This window comes from Macrotis lagotis, chromosome 1 (genome assembly GCF_037893015.1).
Source record: "Macrotis lagotis isolate mMagLag1 chromosome 1, bilby.v1.9.chrom.fasta, whole genome shotgun sequence".
NCBI lineage: Eukaryota > Metazoa > Chordata > Mammalia > Peramelemorphia > Peramelidae > Macrotis > Macrotis lagotis.
This window is the reverse complement of record NC_133658.1, coordinates 561,320,850-561,348,058: the sequence shown is the minus strand read 5'-3', so window position 1 is coordinate 561,348,058 and position 27,209 is coordinate 561,320,850. Positions and strand designations below refer to the sequence as shown.

The following is a 27,209-nucleotide window of genomic DNA, read 5'->3' as shown; positions in this document are numbered from 1 at the left end:
ATTCATTCCAAATGGTTAAAAGAAAATGTTGGCATTAAAAGGGGTTAACTAAGACATCTGGAAAATTCAGCTATCTAGAATCATTTTTCAAACATTCACCAAAGGCTTAATGTAATATGGACTTTTGTCATGGTATCTAACATTAATGGAGTCATTTTGGGTACAGAAGGCAATAAATATTGTCTTTATTGGTTTCTATTTGGCTACAGTTCTATACAACAAAATAGTTGGAACACTTTGGGGAAATTGAATACTTCTTTCATGAATCCAAATTGCTCAATGCAACAAAACTCCAAATTCTGAGACTAATATTCTCCCAGGGTACTGTATGACCATCTTATGCATTATGAAATGCCTCAGTCATTACTGGATCAGACTTGAGAGTGACCCAAAGTATAACAAACAGATGCATGGTGGACATAAGAACATTGGTTTGAATTAGAAAGGACCTTAAATATCAACCAACAAGAAAACATAATTCTAAAAATGAAAGGAACCCCAATGAGTCTTTTGAACAACTTTTATAGGAAAAAGAATCCCTTCTATAATACATCTGACAAGAGGTAATCCAGCCTTTGCTTAACAACTCCATAGATTACCTCCTGAGGTAATATTCTAAAACTGAATTATTCTAATTGTTTGAAACTTCTCTTTGCTATCAAGCCCAATTTGTCTCTTTGCAACTTTGACCCATTATTGCTAGTTTTTCCTTGTCAGGCAAGCAGAATAAATCTAATTTCTGTCCTATATGGAATCTTTCAAGTTCTTAAAATCAGCCACCATTTTGAGGCTTTTCCTGTTGCTTCTCCTATTCTTTCAATTGATCCTCCTAAAGCATGAACTGATGGCCTTGCAGCATCATGATTATTCTTGCTTGTCCAGGTTATTAATGTACTTCCAAAAATGTGGTACATGGAAATGAACACCACATCTAACATATGATCTGACCAGACCACTCTCATATTTTTTACAAAACAAAACAAAAACAAAAAAGGAAATTGATTGTCACAGTTAGTGCTATGTTTCAAACCCAAGTCCCAAGTGCTCTTCCCACTGATTATGAGTATTTTACATACTTAATAAGGCGACTCTAAGTAAACTAATTGACCATGAGGATCACAGTGAAATCTTTACTAAAAAGTATATAAGCCTTTACAGTCATAGAAATTTGTAGGGTTTAACTCACATCCCTTGCCATTCTCATCCTTTTGATAGTTGCCATGCTAGGCTTTTTATTGATCTTCCTCATTTTACCTACCTCTGCTTTAGAGGCACAAGTCTTACTAATTTAATTATTTCTAAAGATAACTCATCTTTCTCTCCACTAGGGATACAACAGAATATCATTTTTAGTATGGATTCTAGACCAAAACTTAGGTTATTAGTTAGGCACCTATTGGTCAGTGCTTCAATTTCCTTAATTTTAATGCCAATTGAACTGGAACTGGCCACCTCCAAGTAGCAGGAGCTGCATAAAGTAAACTGGGAATAAGAGAGTCAGAATACAAATGGAACTTTAATTAACTTCAGAATGAGGAAAATTATGCTTGTACCTTAGAACCTCCCCCCACCCCCTCCCCAGCTTATAAGGAGTGCTTATTTTACTGGGGAAAGACTGAGTTTATATAGATAAATCCAAAGTTCCATGACATAATCATTTTTAGGTCTTTAGTTGCTGTTCCCATGACAGGTCATTAAGGTATTCCTGGGTCCTTTAGGACCAGTTCTTATGTTGATTGTCTTGGGTCTTGGGGGTCATGATTACTATGTCGAGTACAGAACCAGAATTGTGAACATGTCAAGAGATATGGTAGATGTTGACTCTCAGGTCCTTGGGAAATAGGGAAGTTGAAATCATAAATTCCTCAGTGAACACCTGGTGCTGGTCAAAGCAATATACTTTACCAGAAGGTGAGATCATCCAGAGTGTGAAGCATTATTGTTATGCCAAGCACAGGATACAGCCTACTTGCTGGGTCTTAGTTCTGGGAAACAGGTTGTCTCCAAAAATATTATGACATTTTTACTATTAAAAATTCCTTGCTTACTGGAGAGGTATAAAAATGATTAGAATAAAAATGGCTTATCATTATAAGACTTTTACATTTACATAGTATTTATAACAAATACATGACTTGAAAACTCTTCTAAATTCACTGAAGAGATGTATAATATATATGAACACTTAGGGACTGAATTGGGCAGCCAATAACTAGAGTGGCTAGAATCAGGAAGACCTGAATTTAAATCAGGTCTAAGACACTTAGCTGTGTGACCCTAGGCAGGTCATTTAATCCTGTTTGCCTAACTTTGTTCAATCTACAAAATAAATTTGAGAAGAAAATGGTAAACCACTCCAGTATCTTTGCCAAGCAAATCTGAAAGGTCAGATATGACTGAACAGCAACAAAAGGGACTGAAATATATTTATTACAAATTGTTCCAAGTTGTTTTGAGCAGAATCTCATTGAAACAGCTTGTATGGACAAGATTAGCATAGAGCAACACACACATTTCTAGAAATCTGTAACATGACTGTCATGAGAAATTTTGACATATTAGAAATTTTAGTGCCAAGAAAGTCAATTTTTTGACTATCTGAGGACACAAGCACTGTAATTTTAGAGAAAATTTATCCTTTCTAAAAACATATTGTACTTCCTTGACTAGTGTCATCAGCATCTGATTTGATTCCATTTATTCAAATAGGGGGAAAATAAATACATTTATGCATATATGAATATATTTATATATAGATATATATTTGTATATATATACATGTGTATGTATGTAGATATATGTATATGTGTGTGTTTACATACTTATATTATGCAATATCCATTTCTTTGACTCCTGTCTTATTTCTGGTTTACTTATGAGACAAGTTGTCTTAAAGGTTATTCACCATATGATCTGCAGATGAGCCTCACAACTGTTGATGTTTAATTTGGCAGCACTGCAAAATATTAGAAGGCTGTGATTAAAAATTGAAAAGTTGCTGTGAAGTCCTAAAATTAGAGTTTGAAGATGTGAGCATTTGGCTTTTAATAAAAATAGAAACCTCTGGATATTCCTCCCAATCTCCATCTTCTAAAGAGCCAACCAAATCCCCATTCTCTGTGGGGTTCATTCATTTCAATTCTAAAAGATTTTCTTCAACCCCAGATACCTGCCATACACTGTGCTAATTCTCAAAGATACAAAGATAAAAACATTGTCCTTGTCCAATGTCCTATATCTTTTAAAATAAATATGCAGAAGATAAGAATTGAGCTTATGCATATGATTAACTTAGCAGATAGTGTAGGGGAAGAAAGAATGAAAACATTTATTAAGGTTTTCTTGTATTAAGTGCTGATGATACAAAAAAAAAATACATAAGAGAAAGAGTCCCTGCCCTCAAGAAGCTTAGTATAATTTGCATTAACTACTGTTTTCCAATATATCAGGTATTATTGAACCTCAGACAGACATATGCATCATACCTATATAGACAAACAGTTATTGCTAAAAAAGGTAAGCACTTCTAATCCTGTGCTGCAACTGCCTTAATGTTTATTCATTCCTTTGCATTGCCTCCACTTCCCAGTTTGATGTCTTGAATGCTAGGGGGAATTGCTACATCCCACATAGCTAGTGGGTTTGTTTTTGAACTGTCTTCATAAGTAGAAGCTTTTTTCCCACAACAGTCTCACAGTAATCAGAAAGGTATGAGGGGAAGAGAAATCAGCTTAGATCTAATTCTGTATTACTGTAATCTTTTTCTGTTAGAATTATAATTGTAATAGTGACAGTCTTAGCTTTCCAGGAAGATTCTCCTAGATGTTTTTGAGTAGATTGACCACCCCCTGAAACATCATGCTTCTTCTGAAAACAAAGTCTGTGTTTGTGAACTGCATTGTGACTTTGTAGTGATCAGCTTTCCAGGACCATTCATAGTCTCTTCAACTTAGGTTTGAATGATGGTTTATAATTATTAGAAGATAATGTTTCAATGGCAAGCATCTCTTTTAAACTAACCCCTAATGATCTGTCTTAGTGGAAAATTCACTAGAGTGAACAGACCAGTCAAGGTTTGGTTGAGTCAAGTACCACAGACCAGTCATTTTGCACTGTAACCTGCACAACTTCCCCTACATTCTATTCCCTACCTTTCTCAGCATCTCCTAGAGATTGAATCCAAACAACTTTATATGATATTTTTCCATTTGGAATTGGTGTCAAGTCTTCAAGGAGCTTATATTCCAATGGGGAAAGATTGTATGCAAGATTAGGTTGGGGGAAGGAATGGAAGGGATATTGTTGCTGCATTGTTTTATTTTGCTATCCAGAAGGTTAAATAAGATGAAAAAAAATGCAAGGTTTATTGATTAAAGGACATTTTTAGTATTATAATAATAATAATAATAACAATAATAACATTTTTAAATATATAAAATTAAAGCAAGGAAACTGAATAAAGCAAGAAAATTTTTTTATAAAGCATTTTACATAAATTATCTCTTTTGATCCTCTTAATAGCACTGTGGTATATAGGTGCTTTAATATTCCTATTTTACAGATGAGTATAATGAGATTAAGAAAAATTAAGTGACTTGTTTAGAGCCACACAACTAGGATTCAAATTCAGGTTGACCTGATTTCAAACCTAGCCTTCTATCTATTGTACCATAAATGCTGAGAAATTTACAACCTATGTAGTCCTTATTCAAGTAGATTACTTGATCGTATAATCACTTATGCTTACATAAAAGATATAGTTATCTAAAATTATATAAAATGTATACTCCTAAAAATTCTTTTGTTGCCTTAAAAAAAAGACTACAGTCATTTTTCATTAAAATCCACATTCACTGGACCCTACTTATAACAAACAAAACAAGTAAGCATAACCAGTAACTATAGAAGCTTCATCTGATGGCATATATAACATTCCATTCCATAGCTATCTCTTAAAAAGAGAAATAATTTTTATATAATCATTTGTTATCTGAACTTGAGAGTGATTATTACAAGTTTAACTGGTTTTTAGTGTTATTTACACACACACACATACACACATATATTATTGAAGATATTTATATTGTTTTTATAATGCTGCTTATTTATTTTGCATCCATTCATATAAGTCTTCCCAGTGCTTGCTTTATATTTATCATTTCTTATCATGTGATGGTAATTCAACTCCTTTCAAATGCCACACTTTGTTTAGTAGTTCTCTAAATGCTGGTGCCCTCAATGGAATGAACTTGAAATTTTTATGGTTACTAACAATTCAGTCCTTAAAATCCTTTAAGAACCAGTTCATATTTCTTAGGTCTTCTTTGACTACTCCAATTTAAAAAGGAATATCTCTCACTTCTGAACATTTATTGTACTTAAATTGTCTGCTCTATTGATTTGGCAATTATTTACTGTTATTTGACAGTTCTCAAAATGTTTACAATTATAGTTAACCTCATATATTTTTTAAATGTATTTATGTTGTATTTCCATACAAAGATCATAATTTCCTTCAGAGCAGAGCAATGGGTAGATCACATTCTTCTTAAAAAATTCTGTTGTGCCTAATACAGTGCCTTCACTGGTTTTAATAAATAAATAAAGATCTACTACTGCACCCAGGGCCAACTCTACTCATCTTAATCTACATCTTGCCACTAAGCACAGATGGCTCCTGGGAAAAAAGTGAGGCTAGTAACTTTGTGAAGTCCTCTCTCACTTAAATCCAATTCATTTGCAAGTCATGACTTTACCTTAATGATGTCATGTTCCTCTTTGAGAATGAAGGACAAAAACAAATAAATTTAATAAATGCTTATCATATATGCTTTCCCTTATAGAGATTATGGTTTACCAAGTAATAAGATATGGAAAAACTGATAATATGGAATATTATATCATAAATGGTTTTAGAAGTTAAAAAATAAAGTTCTGTATGAGGTCTGAATAGGAAAATCTTACTAACAGCAGATTGGGATAGACTTCTTGAAAAATCAACATTTGAACTGAACTTTAAATTATGAGGAGAAATTAATTAGGCAAAGGGAGAAAGGAAAGACTCATAGGTTAAGGAGATGTGTGGGAAAAGGAAAGTACAAGGTATATAGGCATACTAGTACAGCATAACTAAAATACAGATCACGTGGAAAGGAATAATTTGAGTCTAGAAAGGGTGAGTGGCACCAAAAATAAAATGACTTTGAATGCAAAGCATAAAGTTTAATCTTTGCTTTGTATTTGGGAGTCCCAAAAGGTTTTTGTGCTGAGTGGTGTGACTACCTTTATGCAAAAAAAGGACTGGCCTTTCAGTTGTATAAAGAATGGGATGGCCTATTGGAAGGACCTATTGTAATTGTCCAAGTTAGTGGTAATGAGGAACCAGGATAGTTCACTTACATTTATAAAGTATTTGGGGGGTTATTAAGTGAGTACTTTCTTCAAGGCAGTGTCAATATCTCCATCCCAAAGATGAAATATTTAAGGTACAGTAAAATTCATAGATGACAGAGTGAGTGTCATTATTCAAATCTAGGTCTCCTAATACTATGGTCAATATTTTTTCCCCTACCCCATGCTGCCTCTCACAAATTTTTGCATTTTATGGGTAGCACTGAAAACAGAGAAGAAGGGACATATGCGATTTGTTGTAGAATTTAAAACCATAGAAACTGGTGGCTGTTGATATGAGAAATGAAAAAGAAAAAAGAATCAAAGATAATAGAAAGTTACAAACATTGGGAGCCTAGGTTAATGAGGATACCACCTACAGAAATAGTAAAGTCAGAAAAAGGAATACATTTGAGGGGAAATAGTTATTTGAATTTTGGAAAGGCTGACCTCAAGGTAATTGACAGTACATCCAGGCAGAGATGTCCTGTAGGCACAATGCAGACAGAGTTTAATTAATATTTGAGAATTCTCCAGTCTCATTTCCTGATGCAAAAAGGAATATCAATCAATATGCCTTGGAGTTTTCAGTTCTTCCCCAATCCCTGGAAACATGAGAAATGATGAGAAAAAATCAATTTTCTTCTTATCCAGAAGATTACTAGCAACATTTCTGTAGCAGAAGTTTGGGCTAGGAAAGAGTGAAACTGAGGAATTGCCTTGGCAGCCTTTCCTATATGACAAACAGGAGGATATTGGTTGTGGTCTTGTATATTCCAAAGTTTATTCAAACTGATTCTATTTGTTAAATGTATATCCCTTTTCTATTCTATTTCATTCTTTTGTCTCATATCCTCGCTCTTCTCTTTATTGGGTGTGTTTTTAATTTCATAAGATTAAATTGTGTAGCTATAAACTGTTTTGTGTGTAGTTTGTTGAGCTTTGGGGTGATGGGAAAGGTACTCTATAAGATAAATGTAATCATCTACAAACTGGAGGCTGATAGAATTCAAATCTAGCCATGCCATTCATATGATATAGGATGAATAATTAATAATGAATCTTAAATGATTAATACTCTTGCTTGATATTCAACCAGATTGTAAAAAATGTTCAATTAAAGAGGTATATTACTGATACTTGTGCTACTAGGATACTTGTAAACTCTGTGAGGGAAGAGATATTTTTGTTTTATCTTGAATTCACAACACCTGCCTAGAACAAAGAAAGAGCTTAATAAATGTTTGTTGAATAAATGAATAAATGATGTAGTTACTGCTGTAGTGCACAAAAGGATTCTAGTAGGTCAAAAGTTTGGGTATCTTTTTAAGTACCTATTCAGTTTGAAGTAATGAGACCACAGAATGAAGAGCGAAGAGACCTGAATTTTATTTTAGCCATGCCACCCATTTTCTGTATGATCTGGACAAAATACTCAATTCTTCAGATCTCTGTTTATTTAATAGAGACATGATCTCTAAGATTCCTTCTAGTTCTAGCATTCTATGATTCCTAGAGAGCTATTTCCTCCAAAAGAAGATCAGCTAACTTCAAAGAAGAGTCTACTCTGTGAGGGCTAAGAACAGCTGTTCACATCATAAAGAGAACCAAGACATCCTTGCCTTTGACATTCATTTTCTTTATTTGTCAGAGCACACATCAGATAACATTATGGAAAACGTACTTCCTTGTCCAATTCATTATCAAAAGAGTTAAGATGCACTGAAACAATCTGTCACATCATCCGAAGCATTATCTGATTAGTTTCTTGAGATTGTAACACTATTGTTTTGAGCAATAGTGTGCAAAGCAGCAGTTAGAGCAAAACTAGACTAATCTTGAAAATGTGTAAACCCTGCCTTTTTAAGTCCATTTTTGTAGCTTGGTGAAATCCTCTGCTTTGTCAAGGCCATTATCAAGGGCGAATAAGTCAAATCCCTAATCATCAAAATGATGAGATTAAGGTCAACTTTTCCTGCAGTCTTATTTGCAAGCAACCAACAGTGTGAATGTAATTAAAAGTAGCCAACAGAGAGCCTGTACAATGCAGTAAATTCCTCTCTTGAAAAAACTTGAAACTTATTAACATGTGAATGCAGTAATGGGGAAATTTGCTGAAAGTGACACATACCTTTCTACTGTTTACCAAAAAGCCACAGCAGGGTGAATGTCAAGTGTTACTGGGAAAGAGAGGGAACAAGTTTCCGTAAAAGGCTCCAAGAGACCTACTTTGTATATGACTTCAGAAACAGCCTGAGACCCAATGCCAAATTGAATAAGTCAAACTTGTCCTTGCTTCAAATGAACAGCAGCTTTATTTATTGCTTTTAGATTCGGTAAGATGGTGAGGATTGTTTACCACTTTTTTCCAAACTGCTCTGAACAATACCATCTCCAACCTCCCATATAAATCTTGTTCATTCTTTAAAGTTCCACTGAAATTCTCCTCTACCATAAAACCATAACAATTATCTATTGTTATATAAAAATTTTAAATTATATATAAATATATAAAAGACTCAAATTTGCACAAGCATGATGACATAAATTAGCACTAAATTATTTTTCTAATAATTTAAGTTCTAATTTCCCCACTAGATTATACACTACTTGAAGGTAAATGCTATATATTATTTATTTTTGTAGCATTATTGATACATATTTTATATTATTTATTGTATTTGCTATGTTTGTTGTATCATTTGAATTCTATACAATGTTAAATACCAAACAATAAATTAATTTAAATTAAAAACTTTCATAAAACTCATTCTATTATTAAATACTCACCATGTACAAGTTAGAATGTCATATTGACATATTGGATGGAGTAGATCATTTTGGAGAAGAACTGTGTTAAAGTCCTGTCTTTGACATTCAAAGCTGTATGATCATGGATAAGTCACTTCCCTTTTTACTAATCCAGATTTGTACAAGAGTAGAATTATAGAAGAGCTGTAGAAGTGCATCAGAAAGGGAGTTTCCCCATCAAGAGCTCTTTATATCAATGACATCATAGATCTAGATTTTTTCAAAAAGATATAAAGATGGTGCAGACAAAAATGTCTGCAACATTGCCTAAATGAGCTTACAAGCTAGTATAAGTCAGAGCTAACAAAATTCGACACAGAGAAGTTAGTACTAAATTTTGTGACACTGACCATAAATGTAAGAGGAGTTTAAAGAAGGGAGAGATCAATGCTGATTTATTGGTAATTGAATAAACATTCTTAGTTCTGTCTTTGCATGTAGAACTCTAAACCAAGTCAACAGATTTTTACACCACTTTTGCACCTATCACAATGAGAAATGTTCATTCTTTTCCTTATTGATCTCAGACACTGTCTCTGTATGCTAGATCAGTGGCATGATCATTTTCAATGCCCTTTCCCTATTCCCTAGGACTATAGTGGGTTACCCTAATCATTACAGTAACAGGTACCTCCTGTTAATCCTTTCTTGGAACTGCTGCTTCAGTTAACTTTATTATCAAGAAGAGACTCAATAACCATCTGTTAGGAAAGTTGTAAGGAAGATCCTTGCACTGGGTAGGAGACAGATCTAAAAATCTAAATGCATCTTAAAGATTTAAAAATGAACTATTCATACTATTAACATATAAAAATGTGAATTTTCTCATAAAGCGATCAAATAGCAAACATTTATTAATGATCCACTATTAGAACACACTGTACTAACTGCTGGACATTCAAATGCAAAGAAATAATCCCTATTCTCAAAGAGTTTCTATTCTGCTGGACATTCAAATGCAAAGAAATAATCCCTATCCTCAAGGAGTTTCTATTCTACTAAAGTCTTGCCAATTTGATTATATACATGTCTGAACAAATAATAGCTCTCATTTATATGAAATCTCCTAGGTGATGAAATGATTTCCTCCCAACCCATGAAACAGAGAGCAAAATTATTATCCCCATTTTACAGAAGAGAAAACAGATTAGATAAATGGATTAAGAGACCTGATGAATAGTAAGTGGCAAAGCTGAGTTTTAACTTCTGACTCCAAGGGATAAGTATCACAAGCAACAAAAAGAAGACCATAGGTTTAAGATCCTTGGAATAGATGACTTCTGAAATCTTTTACTATTCTGTGATTTTATGAGTCTAAATGATAATGCTCATAATCACAATTACTTTTCTTGTAATTAAGATCTTTATCCAAGACTGGATATCAACCACATGCACTCAAGGTAATACATTTCCAGGAATTTCCAGCTCTACCAGTAAGCAAATAATTTAATAATAGTAATTTAGTCAGAGTTTCAGAGGAAGTAATTTCCATTTACCCCCTCAGCCTTCCTTCTTTCCCTACATACATTGATCCATCCAACATTCATCTATCCATTCAAAAATATTTTTTGAATAACTCCTTCATGTATAATTATTATACAAAAAACATAGAGAAATGCAAAAGGAAACTATGCTCATTGAGAGATTGTGCTTCACTTATGGAGACATCTCATGAAAAATTTCAAATAAAAATGGTACTTTGCAAAGTACGTTGAATTTAAAATTAGAGGGCCCAATTTCATATCCCTGATTTACCTCTTACTACCTGGGTAACTATGGGCAAGTCACTTGGAATCTTTACATCTTAGTTTCCTAATGAGGGTGTTGAACTAGATGGCCTGTGGAGTATCTTCCAACTCTAAATTATAGCTATGATAGGATTATAGGTATCAGACTGCAAGAGACCTTTGAGATCATCTAGTCCAATATTTTCATTTCACAGGTCCAGAGAGGTCACGTGACTTATCCAAGTCTCATAAGTAATAAGTGGAGAATCTAGGATTTGAATTTGGATTCTGTAATTACAAACTCATCATTCTTTTTTTACTTTATTATACTCCCTAGAATGTAAGATTCTAATACATGGTAGCATATGATTAAATGTAAAAATGAACAATTCAGAGAGTACTTTTTAAAATATTTGAAGATATATATGTAAATTTAAAAAGAAAAAATGATTATTACCCAGATGGCTCTGATTTTTTTAACATAACATAATCCAAGGAGCCAAATCCTTCACTCTTCTTCCTCATTTGTCTTCCATATCCAGTCATTATTATAATAAAAAAATCAGTCTCCAACTCCTAATCATTTACTTTTTATAAGTCTTTTGTCTCTCTCTATCTGCACTACTATTACCTTTGTCTAGATCCTCATCACCTCCTATCTTGACTAGTATTACAAAACTCTATCTGATCTTCCTGTCCAGTCATTTTTTATCTCCAAAGTATGTTACAAAGCAAGACAATCTCCATGAACTGTCACTTTCATCATCTCTCTAACCAATTTTATGCAGCTCAAAAGCATTTAATGACTTCCCTTTGCCAACAGAATAAAGTCCAAAAGCTTCAGTCTGGCATTTAAGATCTTCCCCTATACAAATGTACCTCACCTATACAAGAGTAGTTGTTCAAACCATTCTACTCACTATATCCTTCACATGCCTTTTAAAAAAGTTTTAGAAAGCATTTCTCCCCCAATTACTCACAAAGGTAGTTGCCAACATTTATCTTTCTGTGGGCTTTTGAGTTCTGCATTTTTCTACCACCCTCTCTTCCAACCATCCTGTCCTTGGCAGCAAATAATCTGATAAAGGTTGTACATGTACAATGTACAACTGAGTTGAACATATTTCCATGTTAGTCATCCCCATGCCTTTTTGAAAAAAAATTACCAATTATGTCTTTATTCCTGTTCTTCCCCAATATGAGCATCATATGTCCAAAAGTTAATCAAAGATTTTTGCTGTTCTTCAGTCATTTCTCAGGTATGTCCTACTTTTCATGACCTTATTTGGAGTTTCTTGGCAAAGATGCTTGGCAAAGTGGTTTGCCATTTCCTTCTCCACCTCATTTTATAGATGAGGAAACTGAGATAAAGCTCAAATTGCTAGTAAATGTCTGAGGTCAAATTTGAACTCATGTCTTCCTGAATCCAGGCCAGGCATTGTAATGCTTTACCACTAGCTGCTTACCTATAATAACCTACTAATGTAGAACTAAGAGAGACTATATATTTTTTATTATAAAAATGTTTTATTTGTTTTCCAATTACATGCAATGGTAGTTTCTACCAATCATTTTTTTTGCAAGGTTTTGAGTTTTACAATTTTTCTTTCCCCCTCCCTTCCCTCCTCCCTCCCCCCAACAGAAGGCATTCTGATATAGTCCTTTACATTTGTATCCATGATATACATAGAACAAAATTGAATGTGTTATGAGAGAAGAAACAGATCCAAAAGGAAGAAAGAAAATATTTAAAATAGCAAAATTATGTAATACATAAGACAATTTTTAAAACATTGAAGATAATAATCTTTGGTTTTCATTTAACCTCAACAGTGCTTTCTCTGGATACAGATGATTTCCTCCATCACGGATCCCCTAAAATTGTCCCCAATGGAGTGAGCAAGTTCATTAAGGTTGATTATCTGCTTTTAGGGTGTTGCTTCTTTAGATCATGCTGCTTTTAGAGTGTACAATGTTCTTCTGATTTTGTTCATCTCACTCAGCATCAATTTTTTTTTTTTTTTTTTTTTTTTTAGTTTTTGCAAGACAATGGGGTTAAATGGCTTTCCCAAGGCCACACAGCTAGGTAATTAATTATTAAGTGTCTGAGGCCGGATTTGAACTCAGGTACTCCTGACTCCAGGGCTGGTGCTCTATCCACTGCACCACCTAGCCACCCCCTCAGCATCAATTCTTGCAAGTCTTTCCAGGCTTTTATATATATATATATATATATATTTATATATATATATATATATATATCACAATTTGTTCAGCCATTCCCCAATTGATGAACATCTGCTCAATTTCCAATTCTTTGTCACTACAAACAGAGCTGCTAGGAATATTTTTATACACATGGAATTTTTACCTTTTTCATGACCTCTTCAGGATACAGGCCCAGTAGTGGTATTGCTGGATCAAAGGATATGCACATTTTATTGCCTTTTGGGTATAATTCCATATTGCCCTCCAGAAAGGTTGGATCAGTTCACCACTCCACTAACAATTCATTAGTGTTCCAGATGTCTCACATCTCCTCCAACAATGATTATTGTCCTTTCTGGTCATATTGGCCAATTTGAGAGGTATGAGGTGGTACCTCAGAGATGCTTTAATTTGCATTTCTCTAATCTATAATGATTTAGAGCAATTTTTCATATGTCTATAGAAAGCTTTGATTGCTTCATCTGATAATTGGCATATTATTAGACTATTTTTCAATTATGAAATGACTTGATTTTTAAAAAAAAATTTGACTTGATTATATATTTAGAAATTAGTCCTTTGTCAAAAATACTAGTTGTAAAAATTATTTCCCACTTTATTACATTCCTTTTGATCTTGGTTACAGAAGTTTTGTTTGTGGAAAACCTTTTTAATTTAATGTAATCAGAATTATCCATTTTGTTTTTTATAATATTCTTTATCTCTTCTTTGGACATAAACTGCTCCCCTTTCCATAGATCTGACAGATAAACTATTCCTTGTTCTCCTAATTTGCTTATAATATTGTCTTTTATGTCTAAATCCTGCACCCATTTTGACTTTCTCTTGGTATAGGTTATGAGATGTTGGTCTAATACTAGTTCCTGCCATACAATCTTCCAGTTTTCCCTGCAGTCTTTATCAAAGAGCAAATTCTTATCCAAGTAGCTGGACTCTTTGGGTTTATCAAACAATAGATTGCTATAATCATTTCCTGCTGTCTCTTTTGCACCTAACTGGTTCCACTGGTCCACCACTCTATTTCTAAGCCACCAATTAACCAATACATTATCAATACTTTGATGACTGATGCTTTATAATATAATTTTAGATCTGGTAAGGCTAAGCCACCTTCTTTTGCACTTTTTTTCATTAAATCCCTGGATATTCTTGACTTTTTGTTTCTCCATATGAATTTAATTATAATTTTTTCTAGCTCATTAAAGTAGTTTTTTGGAAGTTTGATTAGTAAGACACTAAATAAGTAGTTTAATTTAGGTAGAATTGCCATTTTTGTTATATTAGCTTAGCCAGCAGTTGATATTTGCCCAGTTACTTAGATTTGATTTTTTATATGTGAAGTGTTTTATAGTTGTTTTCATAGAATTTTTGAGTTTTCCTTGGTAGGTAGACTCCCAAGCAGGAGAGACTATATTAGAAGACTGTTGTAAATTGGATTTGGGAAAACTAAAAATTTTTTGAATATAGAAAAATGTTTATTTAAAAAAATATTTCAGGTAGACTTGTACCTAAAGTTCAGAGTTCTGTGTTATTGTTGCTTTTGTTATTATCATTTTTTTTTGTGAGGCAGAGTTGCATGGTTTCCAGATAAAGAAATGACAATTCTTAATCATAGTTCTTAGACTAGAAGGGATACCAGAGACCATGCAGTCTAACCCCTTCATTTTACAGATGAAAAAAGTCAAGGAGTAGGGAGACCAAGTGACTAAGAGACTAAATGATTTAGTTATAGATATGAGGCTGAGTTTAAACCCAAATGCTTTCCTCAAGCATCAATATTCTTTCCCTGGTATTGTGTTTCCTTCCTCACAAAGTACTTGGAATATCTATTTCATATCTCGCAATCATTTCCACAAAGCTAGTATGATACAGAGGCAGATGATGAAATATTAGCTAGAGCATTGGATAAGGAGTAAGGAAGACCTGAGTTCTAATCACATTTCAGATACTAGCTAAGTGACTCTGGGCAAATCATTTAACTTTCATTTGTCTCAATTTCCTCAATTGTAAAGTGGGGATAATAATAATAATACCTACCTTGCAGGGTTTTTGGTGAGTATTAAATGACATAATATTTGTAAAAGCACTTAGTGCAATTTCACCAAACATATATATATATATGTACATATATACACATATGTGTGTGAATATATTTGTTCCTTACCCCCCAAACTTCCTTTCAGTTAAAATATTTTATCAATTTATTGATCTGTTGTTTATGATATCTATTTTATTTTGAGAATCTGGAGGTATACCTTGACCTAGTTGGTGATGCCTTTGGATGCCTCAAAACTAAATTAGAAATCCCTGGGTTTGGAGGAGCTTTTGAAACCAGCAAGTTTGTTCAATAATCCTAGTGTAGTTTTCCCCTACCTGTAAACAGGTTCTTGCTGTGTCCTTTCCCTTGAGTACTACAAATTCATCCTTTGAAAAGAAAAAAAAAACAAAACCAATCTATAAACAAAAGGGAAAATGATCTCTGAAAAGTACTGAAACTTTGGAGAACCCACTGGCTATCATTGTTATCACAAATCAAAGCATCCACTTAGCTCATATTCTTAAGGGATATTTTGTCAATTCAAACTTATTCTTAGTGAATATAGTGAAACTGTTGAATTTTTGGCATCTACACTCAGACCATCTGTTCTCCCAAACATGGAGTCTTGTTGTTCAAGAGAGGGTATAGGTCTTATTTATTGTGAAATTTCAACCATCTCATTACAGGTGAATAAAACCCAAATTGTCAGAGTATCAAATACAATAAGAGCTTTATCTGCCTCTCCATACTTCCTGCCAAATACACACCACAAATACACATTTTACCTCAGGGCAGGGGGAGACAACTAAAAAGTACTTTGGAGGAGTGAAAATCATTCAAAAGTTTCCAATTACTATAGAAAGGAAACATAACAGCAAGGCAACTGAAGATCAGACTGATTTTCAAGGTAATAGGACACGCTTTAAATTCCTTGAACTCTTTCCTCTTTTGAAACCAATCTATAGAGCTACCCAAGAGAGGAAGGGTGTAGAATTAGTTGGAAGTTTAAAAAATTCAGCACCTAATATATATGAATTAGTTATCTTTTAGCTTCTTAAATGCCCTTAAATTTTAATTTTAACATATATATATATATATACATATATGAATCAGTAGATCTGTATTTCTATCATCACCTTAAATTCCTTATTGCTTAAAATCATAAACTTTTTGGTAAAGATTTCCTCTTTACCTTAAGGCATCCATTTCTTCTCTAATTTTACTACAATTATAATAATAATGCTTTAATTTATATTATAATTTAGAGTTACAAAGTATAAATGTTTTCACTTAATACAACATTGTGAGGTCCATTGTCCAGGTATTATCAAATTTTACAGATAAAGAAATAGGTTCAGAGAAATTTCTCAAGATTGCACAATTAAGCAAGTTATAGATGTAGATATTAAGTTTCTTATAATTATTTTTTAAAAATAATTTAAAAAATAAAAAGATGTACCTATTTGAAAACTTAAAAAATTGTTCTTAATCATACCCCCCCAATTCTTATAATTGTCAGAAAAATAGGATATTCTGGTTTAAATCATTGTAGAGTTGTAACTCATTTTTTGTATGTGTTTTTATGTATTTTTATGTGTTGATCTTGTCCAGATGTTAAGTGGTAAGTTTTTTCCAGTGTGAGTATCATACAATTCCTTTTCCTTTGTAATTCTCCATTATAACTAGTAGTGTATTCAGTAGTCTTCAGTGAGAGAGTCTCCTTTGGAGAAGAATAGAAATAATAGAGAGAAAGATACTCAAAAAAACTGTGTTATAGAAAGTTTTGGAAATTTAGAAAACTTCAGGGTCTAAATGTAATAGAAAAAGGTTGACTAACAGTAGTCATGGCACTTGCAGAAAAGATTTTTGACCCAATATTGCACAAAAATGGCAAAGATGGCGTTAAATATTTCATTCTTGATGGTGTCCAGGTCTAGCCTGGTTAACTTGGTTCTGGAAATGATTTGCTCACAAGGAGTTTGTGAGTTGAAGTGACTATTGAACTTCACTTAAATCAATGCAGACATTTATTATTTCAACCAACCATATGTGAAGCACTGTTAGAGTTCCCTTAGGCTCCCTAAAGCTAATGATAAATGCCAGTGGCTCCCTATTGTCTTTTGAATCAAATGGAGTCTCCTGCCCCCTCCCCCCACAGCCCTTAGTTTGGATTTAAAGTCCTCTACAATATAAACAGATGGCTCAGTGGCTAGAGTTCTGGGCTCAGTATTCAGAAATGAATTCAAATTCAGCCTTAGACATAAACTGTGGGCAAATGACTTAACTTCTGTTGGCCTTAATTCATTGGAGAAGGAAATGACAAACTACTCTATCTTTGCCAAGAAAACTCCACAAACAGTATTGATATACTAATGGTCCATGGGGTCATGAATTCTTGGAAACAACTGAACAACAACAGTTTATGCCTAATTTATCAATCCTGTCTTATTTAAATTTTGCCAAGTAAAAGATCAAATTTAAAAAAAATATTGAGTGTTTATATATGCCAAGCACCGTGCTAAGTGCAGGTAATACACAAAGCAGATAAAAATGAGATGGCCTCTGCTCTCAATAAGCTCATATTCTACCAGGGGTGGGGAGGAAACAACATATTTTTAACAGTTCATCTACAGGGAAAATTTAAAGACCCAAGGAGTCTTCAAGAATCTCTTGATTGTTAATGATTTTGACTTTCCCTCTCTGTCACACAACAGATGAATTGAGACTATCCTTCCTTGTCTTTCTTCCCTCCCATGAAACTGTGGCTTTTCAGTCTTGTTGATCCCTTTATGCTCTGTTGAGTTTTGGTCACATTCTTGTCCTTCCTTCTGTCTTAGCTTTGATTGCTCTATTCAGTGCTTCCTTGCTCTTTCTTACCAGGTTTAACCTCTATTGTCTCTTTTTTGACAAAGATCTACTGGCTGAGGAAAAACTTCATTTAAGAAGCAGTTGTGTCAGGGGTGGCTAGGTTGCTCAGTGGATAGAGCACCAGCCCTGGAGTCAGGAGTACCTGAGCTCAAATCTGGCCTCAGACACTTAATAATTACCTAGCTGTGTGGCCTTGGGAAAGCCACTTAACCCTATTTGCCTTGAAAACAAAACCTAATAAAAAGAAGCAGTTGTGTCATTGATGTCACTCTGGGTAGATACCATATTCCAGTATTTATGTTTTTTTAATTCTAATTTTTTGGAAGCAATTGCGGTTTAGTGAATTGCCAGTCTCGCATCTCAGGTCAAATTTGAACTCAGTTCTTGCTGACTCCAGGGCCAGTATTCTATTTATTGTGCCATCTAACTGCCCCTCCAGAATTTCTTAAAGAGCATAGGTGGTTCAGTGGGGAAAAAGAGAGAATTGAGGTTAGAACCTGGTAAGACTTTTGCAAGGAAGCAGTGAATAGATCAATCAAAGCTAAGACATGAAGGAAGGACATGATACTGTGACCATTATCTACTTCAACAGAGCATAAAGTTTTCTTCAAGACACTGTAAAAGACTTACAGTTGCTGGGAGGGGGAGAAAGGGAACAAGTAGTCATTTAGAATCTATTATGTGACAAGCACTTAACAAACTTACAACAATCCTAGGAGATTGGAACAAGTATTATAATTATTCTAATATAATATCATATTATAATTGCAAAGTTACATTACATTTATTATATCATATTATAACATCTTATCTCATTTTGTCTTATAATTATTATTAGTATTTATTATTATTTTTGTTATTTAGGGAAACTGAAGGAGATTAAGTGGTTTATCCATGGACCCATAGCTAATAACTGTCTGAGACCACATTTGAATTCAGATTTTGATTTCTGGTCTACCTAAAGATATAGAGATATCCTGAGGAGGAAAAAAGAAACCCCCAAAGATGCCACTCTTTTTACTGGTCCTGACTCCCTTATCAGTCCTTACTAAAATGAAAGTTTTCAATGAATTATTCTATTGTACATTTCCCTTGAGGGGCAGCATGATGCAGGAGATCAGATATCTGGTCCTGGAGTCAAGAAGATCTGAGTTCAAATTCTACTTGCAAATGCTGGCTATGTGACTGTGCAAGTCACTTAACCTATTCATGTTCAAGGTAATTCTCTAAGTTACAGAGAAGGTACCAACCTTCACAGGTAGTGAGAATTCTCTATATCAGGAATGGAGAAACCTTTTTTTTCTGCCAAGGGCCATTTGAATATTTATAACATCATTCATGGGGCATACAAAATTATCAACTTAAAAATTGGCCTTTGGTCAAATATTTAGTAAATTCACCCCTAAAAAGATCCTAGATTTAATGAATATTGAGTCCCACATGCAGATGCTATGTGATTTCATGGGCTTTATTCAGTTCAAGGGCTAGATGTTCTCTGTCCCTACCCTATATCACTGAAATACTAGGTCTGACACTTATCAATATCTATATGCCTTTTACTATAATTATCTTCAGGAGGCAGAGATTAGGATAGCAACAAGATCAAAGCTTTGGTATCTGCTTTCTGACTTTGGAAATAAGAGGATACTTGATCTTTCATTGACTGGGGATCCCCATACTTTCTTTGCCTGTTTATAAAAGTAATAGTTCCCATGTGTCTCTTCTGATCTTTCTCCCTTCCAGGACAGTGTGGTCCTGAAGTCTCCCTGACCTCCTTATCACACTTTCTCTGATGCTCTGTTATCCATTGCCTTGCCTCTCATTCTCTTATCTATAGCCTTGTCTCCTTCTATCTTTTCCACATTTCTGCTTCCAATCCCCACCTCACAGTGATTAGATTCATTATATTTCCTTGAATTTCTCATCCTAAACAGACCTAGATGTTATTGCAGCTGCTGCTGCTGCTGCTGCTGTTGGAGAAGCTACTATTATTATAGACCTTCATTGAATTTCCAACTCCTGGGGAAGCATTCCTGAGCTGCAAAGAGCATCCTTTATAAATTCTATTGCTTCTATTGGCACCTAGAACCATAATACCACTGGAGAAAACTTATAACTAGTAGGGTATACAAGAGAGTGTGTTGATCATCACTCCTTCTTCAGTCCTATCAGGAAAAGCATAAGAGGCAGGTCATGACCACAGCAGGAAAATATCCTTTTGGTTAATGCAGGTCTAACTGTTCCCAGTTGACCCTGCATTTTTTCCATTGCCTCTCTCACTGAAGTGAAAAATCTGCTACTTTCTCCTATGATTGTGATATATTTACCATCACACACTGTCTTGGATTACCTGTTATCCTTAATGTGCTAGTGATAATGACATGACTACAGAATGGGGATCAGGTTTGTCTTAGAATCAGGAAAACCTGAATTCAAATCCCACTTAAGATTCTCCTGGGAGTCACTTAAATTTCCACTGCAGCTGCATCAGACAATTATCTGAGACTAGTTTATTGAATTATAAACTGGTAGGGATATCTGCATGGGTACAGGGTGTTCTCCACTAGCAGTTCCCCTCCAAAAATCCTTCCTGTTTGGGAAATAATCATTAAAGTAACAATTCATATTTATATAGCACTTAGAGGTTTATAAAATTAGTTTCTCACAGAAGCCCAGTGAGGTAGATAGTTATTAATAGTTGGTACTTAATAAAAATAGTAAATCAATGGAAATTAAATTTCAATATATTTTAGTGCTCATTGGGTGAGGTAGATATCCAGCCTAGGAAGTCTACCCACACATAAATGACATTTGCTTCATTAATTTCAATCCCCAACTCAGTCCATATATTGTCCTTCCCATGTCCTTCTTAGTCTCCATAGCAAAACCAGTTTGATTAGTGAGCTCTTACTTGCTTGTTAGCCTGTTTGGGAGGGAGGAAGTTTGGACCTTAAAATTAAAAAAAAAGAATATTAAAAATTTGTCTTTCTATGTAATTGGGAAAAAATAAAATACTATTTTTAAAAAAAGAACTAGGAGTAGTTAAATGGTACCATGCATAGAACACTGACCATGAGGCAAAACTGAGATTAATTCTGGACTCAGTCACTTACTAGTTGTGTGACCTGGGCAAGTCACTTTACCCAGATTGCCTCAAAAAAGGGGGGGGGGGGACAAGAATAGGAAGAGTAGACTTTATTGACAAATGGAGCTTTGGGAGAGGAAATTCTCCACAACTAAGAGACATAGAGAGCTACTTAGGGAAACTGAGAGGTTAAATGATTTGCTTAAAGTCCAGCCAACATGGGCCAGAGGAGGGTCTTTCTAGATTTGAGGTTATCACTTTTTTTTACTTCTCCATGATGCCTCTAAGTCATTAATAAAAATATTAAAGAGATGGTAGAATAGTGCTATATAACTCTCTAACCTAAAAAACTCTAAAGACCCACAAAGGCTTACCCTCTATCCATTCCTCTTCCCTTCATGAAGTTAAAACCTAGATAATTTGTGTCCTGGCCATTGTTATCACTGGTCCCAAATTAGCTATTCAAATTACATCACACTTCTCCTTCCACACATATGCTTCTAATTCAGCAGCTCTTTATGTTTACTCCTAGCGTTTATACAAAACACATTGAAGACTCACTTTCCACTTGCATCTGCCTTTAGTTCCTAATAGAAAATAAAAAAAAAGTCATATAACAGAGAAACATTTGTCAGCATGTCTTTCCTATCTTACCTTTGAAGTTTGGATTGCTTTTTAAAATTTTTATTATTCATTTTGGATGAATATCTGGTAATGGTAGTAACACTAGAAAGGGATTGTAATAGGCCTCTTTCTAACCATTTCAAATAGACTAAAGACATTTCTTTCATATATATTATTAGTCTCATGATTTCACAACAGGTGATGAATACTTGGCTTAGGTTAAGAATATCTCAGTTCTAATACTGAGTACCAGCTCTGGTATGTTAATTCAATTCAATTCCATGAGTAATTATTAAGTATCTACAATTTGTCAGGCCTTGTTATAGGTGCTAAAGTTACAAAGACAAAAATGAGAGAAGAAGCAGAAGCAGGGACAGGGGAAAAGAGCCATGGATATGAACAAAGGACCTGGGTTCAAATCCTGCCTCCATCATTTATTACTTGCATCACCTTGGGCAGATCACTTGATCCCTCTGGGTCTTAGTTTCCTCAACCATAAAATGAAGGCAGATGGACTCTATGGCTCCTACATTTTGTTCTAGTTCTGAATCTGTGACTCAATGAAACAATCTCTGCCTTCAAGGAATTGACATTCTACTGGAGGGATATTTCGGTTCTAAAATTGTGAACAAGTCACCATTGGGTGACTTCTCTAAGGCTGTTTCCTCATTTGCAAAATATGGATAATAAAATACTACTGATCTCAGAATGGAGTTGTGAACAAAGGGTCTTGTAACACAACATAAATATGAACTAGGTGGTCTAGAGTCAGAAAACCTGAGTTCAAATTTGACCTCAGACATTTATTAGCTATGTAACCCTTCATATGTCACTTAAACCTGGCTCAGTTTCTTCATCTGTAAAATGAGCTGGATAAGGAGATGGCAAACCACTATGGAATCTTTGCCAACCCCAAAGGGGATCACAAAAGTCAAACATGACTGGAAAAATGAGCAAATGATAGTAACAACATAAATTTAACTGTCAAAGTATTTTTTATTAAGTATTTACTATGTGCCTTCAATTTGGATCAATGTATATCAGGGAAACAATGTAAACACTGGAAAATTGCTTTCTGTCAGGGGTGGGAGAAGGGAAGTAAGATTAGGGGAAAAATTGTTAAACAAAATAAATAAAATCTTTTTTTAAAAAAGTATTTACTATGTGCCTAGCTGAGTTTTTTGCATGAATAAAAAAGTCTTTGAATGTCTAATAAGTGCTAAATGAATGAATCTATCACATGAAAAGCACCAGGTTTTTCCTCCATCACCAGGTCTCCAAAGACACAGTTCATGAATCATTCTTTTGCTAAGAGGTTTTTTTTTTTTTTTTTACGTTTTTTTGTAAGGCAAATGGGGTTGAGTGGCTTGCCCAAGGCCACACAGTTAGGTAATTATTAAGTGTCTGAGAAGGAATTTGAACCCAGGTACTCCTGACTCCAGGGCCGGTGCTTTATCCACTACACCATCTAGCTGCCCCTGCTAAGAGTTCTGACAGAAGCTTATACTTTCTTCATGAGCAGCATGAAGACATTTATCTAATCTTTCTCTACCTTTAGATCCTATTCAGATAAAGACTATTTGGAGCAGTGAAAACTGGGTTCTTCTTGTACCGATATCCTGATAGAAACTACTTTGAAGTATAAACTCATACTCAGGGATGGAAGAGACCCTATTGTTGTTAGTCCTTCATTCTCTAAGAAGGATTATATGTTGCCTTGCAAGTGAATTAGAGTTTAAAGTGAGGCAGAGCTCTGTGCAAAGTCATCAGCCTCACTTTCTCCTCCAGAGTCATCAGAGTCCAGTAGCAGGACACAGGTCAGGATGACTGGAGATGGCCCTGGATATAGTGGGAGACCATGACCTTTCTAAACATTCCCAGGTCTCAGTTTATCTGAAGCAATACCCATTTAGTGATTAAAGGCTAGGTAAGAACTGAGGCCAAAGACGATCTGGTTTGCTATCCCAAAAGAGTATATCTGGGAGGGGAAGACCCTCAGGGTTTCAGGATCTGGCAGAAACTACTGCTATTTTCTCTCACTCTGAGATATCAAAACCTAATGGCCAATCAGTGAGAGCCAGAGTGATTTGGGTTTAAAGACATAGTCTAGTAGCATCATTTGAATCTCAATGGGTTTTCTCAAAGTCTGGTAGAGGTCCTCTGGTCCAATAACCCCACATGAGAAATTAGTGCCCAGAAAAATTATCTTGTATTTAAATATTTTGCTTATACTTTTATGTGCACATATTGTCTCTCCTGATAGGAGGTAAGCTCTTGAGGTCAGGGAATATTTCATTTTTATTTTGTTTCTTCAGAACTTGCCCCAGCATCTGAAACATTTGTTGTTGTTCACTCTTTTCAGTTGTATCTGAGTCTTTGTGATGCATTTAGAATTTTCTTTGGCAAAGATACTGGAGGGGTTTGCCAATTTCTTCCTCAGATCATTTTATGGATGAGAAAATGAAAGCAAATAGGGTTAGGTGACTTGCCTAGGATCATATAACTAGTAAATGCCTGATGCTGGATTTGAACCATGAAAATGAGTCTTTCTGTCTCTAGATCTTACACTATCCACTGTGGATACTTAAAAAATGTCTGCTGATTCTTTGACTGTTTCCCTAAAAACACAGATGGTAAATAGTAGAGCATCTTGGCTCTTAACTTAATCTAGTTTTCTTTTTGTATCATCAAATATCATTTATTTCTTCAGAATTTGTTCATATTCCAGACCCTACATTGATGCTTAAGGATATTTGAGAATGAGAAAGTAGCTTTTAACTTGGTTTGGTATTTAAGTAATGAGTTAGGATTTCTAATTTTTTGCAAGGTTCTCTCTCTCTATAAAATACCACTAACTTTATTTTAAAGACTCAGTTTCTTTATCTGTAAGATTGTATTAGTAGGTTATTAATGGTCATTTGAGTGCCCTGTTTTAGGATCATAAATACAAAAGGAATATATGTATAAGTCATAGACCTACTGTTTAACTTTCTTCTGACATGGTGATGGGTTTCTAATCTTCAATGGGTGGGTTTTTTTTAGATGATATGGATTTTATATTCAAGACTTCCTTTGTGATAAGGCTTAAAAAAACCTTCCTTCTTGAATACAATTTTTTCTCTAGGACTAGGGTTATTCAGAGATTCAATCTGCTATTAACCTCATCTTCTTTAACCTCCTGCAATTCATTAACCTGTTCATATCTTTCTACTGCTGTACCTCCTGCCCAATACAATACACAAATCAATCTGTTTTGAAAGAGACTTACCTCTATTCATTTGTCTTTCAAAGAAACCCAGTCTTTTTCTTCCTAGCACAGCAATCATTGCCTTTGAGCCCTCAACAATCTTTTTTAGTCAGGATATTTAACTTATGCTCTGTCCAGACGGGGGGGGGGGGGGGGGGGGGGAGCCTCATCTTTTTATGATTTGTATGAATAGCCCATTTAGAGCAGCTGGCAAATAAAAGAATGTATCATATCCTATTCCAGGTTTCTAAAGGAAAAGGAGTAATGTTGGAAATGTGAAGCATGTACATGCATTTTTTTTCAAGGAATATTTTAGAAACTCACATTGATGAAGTTAGCCTTAGAAGAAAATCCTCCATTATGGCAGGCTGGATATTTCTCCTCAGGAAATCCTTGTTCTGTAGCTCATTGCTCCTGTCAAACATAATAATGTGCCTGTGAATTTCAGTTGATAGAAAACATATCACTTAATCAGTTCCCTTTAAAAGTATACAAAACCACCAAATCATGAGCGAGTGTCTACCAAGTGGGTACATTGACTCCTGGACTTGATCCCAGGAAAAGACTCCCCAACTTAGAATGACACATAAAGAGAATTCTGTCTTCATTGCCTAGTTAAGATACTCTGGAGAGAACCAGAAAAGGTGCTCATTTATGATTTACCTTCACCTCCCAGTCAGGAACTAGCCAGGAAAATTAAAAATACTTCTTGTTTTCAATTCTTCAATTTAAATATATGTATATATATATATATATATATATATATATGTATTTTATTTCTTTGTTTTCAATATTGCTTTCATATACTTTGTTTTTTATTATTTTCTCCTTATGTTATAGGTGGCAGAGTAGAAAGAACACTGGACTTAAAGAAGACCTTAATTTGAAACATGATTCCCTTTACTAGATGTGAGAAAGTTATTAAATCTCTCTTAATTTCAGTTTTTTCATCTATCAAATGTGGATAAAAATTATGCTTTAAATGATTATTGTTAGAATCAAATATATAACATGTTTAAAATGCTTTGGAAACCTTAAAAATGCTATACAAATAGTATCTATATTTATTCTGGTTCAAATTCTTTTCTTGTGATATATATACATATACATATAACATACATATATACATATATACACACATATACACAATATGCACACTGGTACTTGTATATGAGTTTATATATATATGTGTGTGTGCATATATGTATATATGTATATATTACATCTATAGATTTATAGATAGCTAGATATATGGGGAGATGGGTGTATGTAAATATGTATAGTCATGAAGGTATCACATCCACCTTAGAGTGATGAAAATTCCAAAGTTTTGTCCTGCTGTTTATATAGACAATCTTTATGACCCTTAACCCCTCTGTTTTCTGGGCAATTCTCTAACACTAGTAGTTTAAAAACCAAGCTGTTTATCTGACTCTAAGACTAGACATTGCCTCTAGTATGAGTTCAGTGGCCTTTCATTTTTGTTTAAGTTTTTATGGTCAGTCTGTATACAGTTTTTCAAAGGGTCTTCTGGTGTTCTGACTCACTACTTCCTGACTCATTCTTGCCCTCTTCTAGACCAGCTAATGCTTAACAATGTACTCTCTTTATTACATGTGTATCTACCTTCAATCAAACAATTATTTTTATTTCCAGTCCACAATCTCTGTTTTTTCCACAAAGGAAGATGAAAGCATATTTTCAATTAGTCAATGGACATTTGCTAAGGGCTTATTGTGTGCTAGGGACTATGCTAGATGGTGAGGAATAGCAATCATTTATTTTTATATCTATACATACTCTGATTTTGTCCTGCTGTTCTTACAAAAGGAGAAAGAATGTTCATTTCAATGTGAACCTAAAGCAGAACTAGTTTTATGCTCAGAATTTGAACTACTCCAAGTGTATTCTTATTTCTACATAATTTTGAAGGAGAGAATCAGAGAAAGGGTTTGAAAAGTTAGACATCTCATCTCCAGACTCTTATTGTCTTTATAGTCAGCATCACAGAGTTCTGCCCCCTTTCTTCCTACAGTAGACAGCTATAGATCTAGTCAGTACATCAAGAGTTTTACTTAACTGTTAATTATTTTCTCCCACTCTGACCCCATTTCCTGGATGTTAGTCTTGTCTCCTCAATTAGATTGTAAACTTTTTGAGAACAGGCCATGACTTATTTTATTTTTTGCT

General features: G+C 34.3%; 1 long non-coding RNA gene across 1 annotated transcript in view; it reads right to left on the bottom strand.

Annotated features, from left to right (window-relative positions):
* The window catches only part of LOC141521410 (uncharacterized), a 31,169-nt gene extending 5,742 nt beyond the window's left edge, over positions 1-25,427 (bottom strand). Inside the window, exons 1-2 of the long non-coding RNA XR_012477932.1 lie at positions 25,344-25,427; positions 15,531-15,581 (exon numbers count right to left, since the gene is read on the bottom strand). This is a non-coding gene — a long non-coding RNA (uncharacterized LOC141521410). The remainder of the gene's footprint in view (positions 1-15,530; positions 15,582-25,343) is intronic.
* Positions 25,428-27,209: the final 1,782 nt, after the last annotated feature.